Source organism: Pogona vitticeps, chromosome 5 (assembly GCF_051106095.1).
Source record: "Pogona vitticeps strain Pit_001003342236 chromosome 5, PviZW2.1, whole genome shotgun sequence".
Taxonomy (NCBI): domain Eukaryota; kingdom Metazoa; phylum Chordata; class Lepidosauria; order Squamata; family Agamidae; genus Pogona; species Pogona vitticeps.
The window spans coordinates 184,164,534-184,172,067 of NC_135787.1; positions in this window are offsets into that span (position 1 = coordinate 184,164,534).

Genomic DNA, 7,534 nt, shown 5'->3' on the forward strand with positions numbered 1-7,534 from the left:
ATCTTTGATGGATAGTTGAATCACGCTGCTCCTTGAGTGCAAAGATGCTGCCAGAAAAGCCTGCCTATGGCACATTTCACCTCTTGAAAGAGTACTACCGATGCAGAAGTGGGGAGCCTTTCTCAGGTGGTTGCTTCTTGTGTTCTTGTAGATAAAGTAAAAGTTCCCCTTGACATTTAGTCCAATCGTGTCCGACTCTAGGGGGCGGTGCTCATCCCCTTTTCCAAGCCATAGAGCCAGCATTTGTCCGAAGACAGTTTCCGTGGTCACATGGCCAGTGTGACTAGACATGGAACGTTGTTACCTCCCATTGAGGTGGCACCTATTTATCTACTCGCATTTTTATATGCTTTCGAACTGCTGTGTTCTTGTAACCACTTGGTATAGTAATGAGTTGACCAAAACTGGCTTGGGTTGCATAAAGTCTCAAATTTAACCATGTCTTCCTAAATCCAGGAAATCGCTTAAAACATAACTCAAAAATTTGCATATCTTACAAATTCATAGTTCATCATTATAGTAGTTATTATACTTTTGGATTTTAGCTTTTTATTCCTGTCAAGCAATAAGACCGATGACTGTTTTTTTTTGTTTTTTTTTTTTTTGGAAGCTGAAGTAGTTCCCGACCATGTTTGATGGACAAGATCTTGGAAAAATTTCTTTTTTCAGTTACAATACCCAAATGCTCTAGCCAGCTCAAGAATTCTGGAAATCATAGTCTAAAAAAGTAGCTGTTCCAGTCTTTTCTTATAACAGATTGAACCATTTGCTCATCTGAACAAGTATTCTTGGCATTGATGGGGTGCTCCTCTTCTGAAATTTTTTTTAAATCATTTACCTAGAGATGGCTGGAGCTGGACCTAAAACTTTCTGTAGGTAAAGCAAAAGTAAATGTTCTGCTACTGAGCTGCAGCACAAATGTGCATCTCTCTATAGTAAGAAACATGGGGAGGGGAGTTCCACATGAACATGTGTATGTAAATGATCTGGTCCAGTTTCTAAGAGAATACAGCCCAGTATAATGCATCCACCTGCTTTTCATGCTTCTGCAATAGTAGACCAAAACCTAAATTCATAGTTTCTGTGGAAAACATGTACGGGAAGACCACCGTATCCACGGGATCCATATCCGCAGTTTGCTGCAGCCCAATATACAACATAAAAAGGCCCTCTTGTGCCCTTTGCCCCCCCTTGTTGCCGTTGTCCCACTCCCTTATATGTTGTATATAGGTTTCCCTTGTATCCACGGTTTCAGGCATCCATAGCAGATCATGGAAACAATCCCCTGTGGATATGGGGGGCCTGCTTTATGTCCAGGTGGTGGACTTACTTGCTTGCCTTAGAAGCTATTTCCATCTGAAGGTCAGCAAATCTACCAATGATTGACAGAACGTGACACCTCTTCCCCCCCCCCCGAAATACCAGAGCTTAGAAAACGTCCTTCTCTCTTGTACTAGAATTACTAAAATCCCTCCATGAATGGGGGGTTCTGAGACCTGTCATTCAACAGTAACCTTGCATGGTATCAATAGGTATTGTTGCAGCTGTTTAAGGTTGGCTCCAAATCAAACTCAACCCAAGACGTTCTGCAACCTGCAGCAGAACAATAAATGCCATCGCCCACGGCCAGTTACCCAAATTAAGCTGCACAGTGGTATCGAAAACCACCCAAGTTTTTTGGTACGTAAGGGAGGACATTTCCATCAACACTTTACCCCTTTGCACAAAAAAAACAGCAAGAAATGAAAAGAGCAACAATCTGCTCTCTTTCATGCAACCCAAATCTGTTACATGAAGTGGCTGCCTCACGCTGCCTAATAGTGAGGTCGGCACTGCTTCAAACGCTGACAGATTCATTGCAAGACACCTTCTCACAGTGCAATCTGAACTCAAAGCAACTTGGAATCAACAGCAGCCGAGAGTCAGCAGTAACCCCTCTTTGCCCCTGGATATGCCCTTGTCACATCCGAACCCCCTTCTCCTGGTGATTTCTGAGATCCTGAACTGGAGGGATTTGCTGGAAGTACTGATCTGCTAGCTGCGATTGGCTGGCAGAAGAAACAAAGAGGAACAGGGCAAGAGAGCAACCACGTTATTCCAGATCAAAAACTCTAGCCCGGGACAGACAGCCACTATGGGAGGGCAAGGTTAGGCCGGGTAAGAACTGCTGATATTCTCTGTTGACAAGTTGCTCTTGAATTGACAAGTTGCTTCCGACTTCTAGAGTCTCTCAAGACATGTGAGATGTTCAAGGAGTGGCTTTACCATTGACATTCCACAGTGAGTTTCCGTGGCCAAGTCAGGACTTGAAGCCGGATCTCCTGAGATCTCATCTGACGCTACCCTACAATGGCTCATGATGGCCTGATGGTAATCCCAACTAATTTCCTATGCTGGGAGATATGGGAATTCAATAGAGCTTCAGCAGACTTCGTGGTGGCTCAACTGGCCCTTGGCTGTCTCCGCCAGCAAGGATTGCACTCTTAAACTGTTGCACTCAATTCCATTTTATTTGTCACTACAGAGATGTTTCCATTCCTATAGAAGAATCCAAGACTTCTCTTCTTTTCCTGTGTCCATAAATGTGACCCCAATTCATTCATCACATTAATGGGAGCCTCTGTGACGCGGATCTGTTTCCATAAAGATCAGATTTATATTGCTGCACATAGCCGCCCAAACGAGAGAATCTGTTTGGCAGGTAGAATGGCATTGATTAGAAAGTGAAATAATAACAGTGCAGCCAGCAATCGGAAGCCAAAATCAGTCTGACAAAATTCCCCTCGAGTGCTTTATAAAGAAGGAGTAGGATGACCTTGAGTCACCCCTTCTTACAAAAAGACACTTCACTTTTCAGCTCTTTTTCTGATTAATGTTCCCATTAACTCTTAGTTGTACTGACAAATTGGACAGATTCACCCTGGATAGCGGGAGCACACTGCATTTTGTGAAGGAGATACCCTTCAGATCTATTTTGGCGGCAGCTGACCCAGTTTCTCCTTCCTTTAAAGCATTGCAAAACCTGCACAGTTTTTTGGGGGAATACAGATCTGTACTGTGGCAATATAAGAAAGAGATTTTGCCATGCCTTTCAGTTCACTTGTAATGCATAAAACCTGGAGACTACTCTAATCTTGTATATATTATAGCTGCATGGTAGTGCATTTGTATTATTGAGCAGCAGAGCAAATCAGCATTCTATGATACAATTCTAAAAATGGAGGCAGCCAGAATAAAAAATTATAACTTTGAAGCTGGACTTTGGATCAGCACTAAGTTAGGCACAGGTGTAGCAGACAGTCTGCTCCTGCTCCATGCCAAATTTGGGGAAGTTTGGACAAAGTGCTGTAGAGTTGCATTTTTTATAATAAAACGGTTCCCTCTTCCATTCAGAAATAGGCAACCCTAAATGCCTTCAGATTTAAAATAGCTTCTATAAATTGAAATGACCAATCTTGTTTATCTTGAAAGAGAATGGCTGGTCCCACCTGCTTTTTTTATTTGAAAATAATTTAGGCTACAGGTGCTGAAATATTCATGTTCAAAAAAGACCTTTTAAATGGGAAAACAACTATTTTGTTATGAAATGAACATGTGTGGTGCAGGCTTGGCAGGCAGGCAGTACAATGTACGAGATTGGTAAGGGAGAATTACAAATCAACAGAATTTCACAGCTGTTATGGAAGGAGTTTTTTTTTAATGGGTTTGCTTTAAAGAAAGTAATGAAGTGATGGTCCCCCAGAAAGGGCATTTTGCCATGTATCTCTAGGGAATTAGCACACAATTTTGTAAGGTATCTACAAGTATTTCTACATTACAAAAGAACAGAGCATTTATGTTTGTCCCAGCCCTGCCTGCTTTCAATAAACATGATATTAGGATTTCTGAGACCAGGCTTCTGACACAACTTTTCAAAGGGGAAATCATCCATAGGTCTGGGATAATCTCAACTTTTGACCCTGTCAATCAAGATCCAAATGAGCTTTTAAATCCTTCCTGGCCAAACAGAGATTTGTACCTCCAAAGATATTATGTGTCTGCTTGTAAAAATATTTCAAAATATATTTTGAAAAGAATAGCGAACAAATATTCAGAAGCTCACTCATTTAAGTTGTGAAATTACTGTTTTTTGCTTTGTGGCTGGGGATGGTCTTACTGAACAATTGCAGCAATCAAGATGGCATACAGGATACCCTCTTGTGCTGATTACCATTCAAAAAGTGACACCAATCAAGGGAAAATCCCAGGAGCTAAGTCTTTTTTTTCATCAGTTAACCACTTCTCACCCAAACACAAAGTAATGGCTGAGGCTGTTTTTTTACAAGTTGGATTTACCTCATTACTTCTTTTGTGTACCAGCTTTGTTACTTTCAGTATTACAATGACAAGGATGTCAGCATTGCAATTAATGAGTAGCATTATTCATTTCTGTAACACATTATTTTACAGTTGGTCAGGGATCTTTTGGATATTTGGGAGCATTTTTTGGCATTTAATTTTTTTTCCTAAGCCTTAATTTAAAACTAACAAGTAGTATGGCACAAAATCTTCTTAAGTGTTGGAAACAAGTAATGAAAACAAAACTATTTTTACAGGGCTCCAATGTGCTGGCTTTAGAAGTACTATATAATTTCCATGCTCAAAGAGAAGAAATGGTTTTGTACACAAATACGAGCAAAAGGTTCAATTTCTACTGTCTTCTATTAGGGATAGGAAAGACCTCCGTCTGTAGCTCCACCACGACAAAACTCCATGGGCCAATTACAGTGGTACCTTGGTTTATGAATTTAATGCATCCCCCGGGATGTTTCGTATTGCGAAAAATTCGCAAACCGAAACACAGTTTCTCATAGGAATGCATGCATAGGGGCGGTGCTATAAGCTTCCCAGGCGCAATGCATCCTGGGGAAACTTGCTTCCTATTGTGAAAAAAATTACCTAAACCGAGGCATTGTTTTCAATGGATTTTCTTTCATAAACTGAAAATTACGTTAACCGAGGCATTTGTAAACTGACGTACCACTGTATTTGACTTAAAATATGCAGCTTCTTGTTTTCTAAAGAACTCATATTGGCTTTGTGTTGGTGTTGGATTCAGTGGTGGAGGAGGGAAAACACTTGTACCATTTTGCTGACAATGCATAACAAAGCAATCGGATGGGAAGTAATTTATTTGGAGCTGAATGTGTTGCATATAAGAGTGTTTTCAGATGTGAATTTTGCAGAAGTGCTGGGTGAAAAATCAAGACACTTTCTAAGCACTGACGGCAAAACATTTTCCCGGGGACTTCTTGGAAGACAACTTAGCATCTTCAAGGCCACTTGGTTTTTGTTTTATTTAAATGGGAAGGTAGCATTGTAACGTTTGTTCGTTGTTCCTGTTTTCCAGTGACCTGAAAGTAATAACCCAAGAAGACTGTACAAATTTTATTCTTGGTCTTAAAGATGCGACCAACTTAGAGAGGTGTGTTCCTGTGTCATTTTACCTTTATTACTAGCCATGTGGTAGAATTAATAAAACAACATGTTCAGGCAAAGTGGCTCTGGAAGTCCAGTAGAATTACAGACTCACAGAAGTACAAAATAATAGAACTGTAGAAGTGGAAAAGATCTCAGTGCCAGAGCAGTAAGATGCATAGTATAAGAGCTTGGATGAGATGGTTGGACAGGGTCACCAAAGTTACCAACATGAATTTGACCCAGCTCCGGGAGGCAGTGGAAGACAGGAGGGCCTGGCGTGCTCTGGTCCATGGTGCCACGAAGAGTTGGACATGACTTAATGACTTAACAACAACAAGAGCTTGGAAAAAATACTTATTTGGACTACAGCTGCCATAACCATTATTTTTTCATTGCTCTTTACACATGCAGCCCCGTAAACAGATTTTAGTGATTTTGTAAACCATCCAAAGCTAGATTTGCACACCAGTGGAAGATTTGCCCATTAATCTTTCGTTTACAATACTTATGAGATTTTGTTGAATGTGCATGGCTTCGCTTGGTGGCTGATCACATGGAAAGTCAAGCAAACCCTCATGCAACCTTTTTGACGGTGGGTTGGATGTTGAAGGCAAGTCTTTTTACCCACTGAGAATGCCCTTTTTCCTTGGACCAACTTATACCCTACAGATAGTATGTCATCAGAAGTTAAAATCATATTAATGTTCCATAGGTAACTCTGGTAGACCTTTATGTCTGTGTAGTCATTAAAAACCCCTCGTTCACTCCTGATGGCCAGTCACAAAATAAAGACAGCTCATACCCCATACCTCATTTGGGGTATGTGTGTCCTGCTGTTACAATCAACATTTTTGACACTTAAAAAAACCAATTTTCTAATGACCTAGTTTGACCCTCAGTGTTATGTTTTCAATTTGTGTTAAATTGTGCCTTTAATTGCATTCTGTTTTAATACTTGGTTTTCTTCTGTGTCTTAATGACATTCTTTTGTTTAATCATGCTGAGTGTCACTTTTGGAAAAAAAGGCAGGACAAAGATCCAATAAGCAAATTTACTGTGAAGTTAATTGTCCTCCATTTTTGACAATGCATATATGGCTGCCCTAAATGTTTGTAGCTGATATGTTTGGCACAACACAAAATCATAACTCATTCTTTCTCCTTGTAGCAAATCCTCTTCTTTGCACCCCAGGTGGCTGTTGTCGTTTTCTCTAGTAGCAGGCCTATATTTGTTGTCATACTGTGAAATGTGGCTCATAACAGGTATTCTTGTATCTGTCAAGTTGGGAAAGCATTAATAGCTGGTTGGGATGGGTGCTATTGATTTTCCCATCTCGTAGCATGCTAAATGATCTAAGTACAAGCAAAGTATTTGAGGATGCTGTTACCAAACACATCCCTTGCTTTGATCTGTAGGACTGGGAGAGTCACAATGTCTGCAGATGCCATCAATATGGAAAATCAATTCTCACTATATGTTTTCTTGGCCACTTTCTTGTTGTCCCTCTCCATCACGTTGCTTGCTTTCACATCAGCACTGTATTTCACCCTTCTTTCAAGAAATCTGCATTTCCACATCGAGCTTCCCAAAGTTTAACAACAATAGTATGCAAATAAGAGGCTCCCCTCAATGGTTAGCTGAAATTTACTTTCTTTACTACTTGTCCTTCTTGAGTAGCCTCTTCGTGTTCCGACGGGTCCGGTATTTATCCACTCAATGAGTTCTAGCCTTGTCCTCTAAAACAATGGAGAATGTGTCTGCTCCACTTTCTATGTAACAGATCTTCAGATATTTGAAGACACTTGTCCTCACCATGCTTAGCATGCATATATATCAGAGATAGCCTTAGTGTGGACTTCAGGCTATATGTGGTCCAAATGGAACCTCCACACAACACCCAATTTTCTTTTTTAACATTTTTGCCCAATGCTTGGACCCTCTGGAGTTCATGGAGGACATTTGACCATGTTTTGTGGCCCCAAGATGCCTCCCACGACATGCTACTTTAATTTAAAAAAAAATCATAGAATTCTAAACCTGGAAGGATATAATTAACTCCAACTCCCTGTCAAAG